This window comes from Corvus brachyrhynchos, unplaced genomic scaffold (assembly GCF_000691975.1).
Source record: "Corvus brachyrhynchos isolate BGI_N302 unplaced genomic scaffold, ASM69197v1 scaffold1078, whole genome shotgun sequence".
Taxonomy (NCBI): domain Eukaryota; kingdom Metazoa; phylum Chordata; class Aves; order Passeriformes; family Corvidae; genus Corvus; species Corvus brachyrhynchos.
Window position 1 is genome coordinate 5,866 of NW_008239589.1, and position 2,109 is coordinate 7,974.

The window sequence follows — 2,109 nt, forward strand, 5'->3', positions numbered from 1 at the left end:
GCACCGTGTGCCTGCACGTAGCCGGGTCGGGGGCCTCCCGCTTGGGAGTTTCAGTGCGAGCTCGGGCCGAGTTTTCTGCGGCGTTGTTACACGCGGCTCTTTGTGCTCATGGCAGCGGTGGCGAGAGGCTGGTGGTGGTGGTGAAGGATGGCTTGGAGTGACGCCGTAGCTAAGGAGGCGGGCAGGCAGCAGCAGGTGATGGTGGAAAGAAGGGACCAGACTGGCGAGGCTTGCTGGTGGGTTCTCTTTAAAAAATACCAGGGAGTGCCAGCTGAATTTCTAGGCGGTGCAAATTTCGGAAGATCTGCCAGCACAAAAGTTCAGAATATCCACCCCAAATAGATGACTTTCAGGGTTATTCACTAATAGCATCATCAGTACCCTAACTGGTGAGCCCATGGATCCGTCCAGCTCAGAGCTTGTTAGACAATGGGAATTCTGAGAGAAGGAAGGTGAGAGAAGACAGGCATGCACATAACCTCACAGTTTATGGTAGAGGTACAGCAGTACGAAGAACTATGCATTTAGAGATTAGCAAAGGGCTTTTTGTTATTACTATTTTGCTTGGTTCAGTTTGAGATTTCTTTGAATCAGCTAGTGGTGGTAGTGCTGCTGTAGAAATAACTTAGTCCCATGAGATGGCCTGCAGTAAAGCCTCAGGTCCTACGTATGTAAAAGGGCTGATTGGGGGAGCAGGTAAGAGGAAACTTCAGAGCATAGCACACATTGACTACTGAGCTAAACTGAAAGGGGATAGACCTAGTGTTTATCCTGGGAGGGAAGCATCAGGGAGGACAAATAATTCTTGCTAGACAACATTTTGGCACAAGGACAAGTTGTAATGAAGCTGTCAAAATCATGTTTATATGGGAAGCCTAAGGAAAATATCTTTTAAAAAGAAGGGGGTGGTGGTGTGAAAGACAAACTATACGTGTTAATGCTAGGAAAAAGATTGCACTGTTGTGTGCTGTTCTTCCAGTTACTTGATGCACAACAGAACTAATAAAACCTGATCATCTGAATATATCTTCTGCTCTTCTTGTGCTCACTCTCATTGTAAGAATATAATTTCCTCACTGTCGTAGATAACCTTCCCTGTTTTTACCACAATGTGCTTAATTCCTGTTGCCCTGCATTGTTGTATCCTGAGGTCTGCTCTGCCCTTGGACCTGCAGCTTCTCTCCTGCTTTTCCCCCCTCCACCAGTATGCACAGTTACCACCACATTACTGACCTATGCTGTTCCTGTGGGCAGGTGAAAAAGCACTAGTTTGGCAGTAGGTTGGTTTTAGGTGCTTGCAGATTATCTGACCAGGTGCTGTTGAGGTGCCTAATCTGAACTTGCGTGGACTTCTCTGCCTTGGGACACTGCTGGCAAGATAGAGGGATGTCACTGTCTGAAGCCAGCACATGTAGTTAAAGAGTTGAGAAAGGAAAGTAAAATGTTGCAAGAAAACAGTACTTCTGGAAAATGTGTTCAGGTTGCTACTACATCAGTTGTGTGATCTAATAATGAATTCTGTATAAATGGAGATGTGGACTCATAACCAATTCAGTGTTTATTTTTATAAAAGCAAGTAACTGTCATTACTCCTACAAGATTGTGTCTTATTTTGTTGATTAATGTGTCTGGCATGCACTTCACAGTCTGCCTTCAAGTGTCTAATTTTGGGCCACTGAGTAATTTAGCTTCTAGATGCTTATCGCTTTGGGTTATACAAAGGGGAGACAAAAGAAACCTTTTTGTTTTAAGCTAGTATACAGCTGTCACCAGTAATGCCCAGAAATCAGTATTAATTGTTGTCCAGCAGCACACAGGAACATATTTAACCGGCTTGTGTAGGAGCCTATTCTTTAATCTCTCACATCAAAGATATCCCTTGGGATATGAAGTCTGCTCATTTGTAACATCTTGTCCATATTTATAGACCTACAGAAATATTTTTCAAGTTTCTTCTGGAGCTCAAGAGTGCTTTATAAGATTGGGGATTTTTTGCTCTGTATTTTTGCTCTGTAATTCTTCCACAGAATAGTATGCAGAGTAGTTCCTTGCATATGAAGGTAGACATGAAAAGAAATTACAACATATCTCTGTATTTTAAAAAAACCC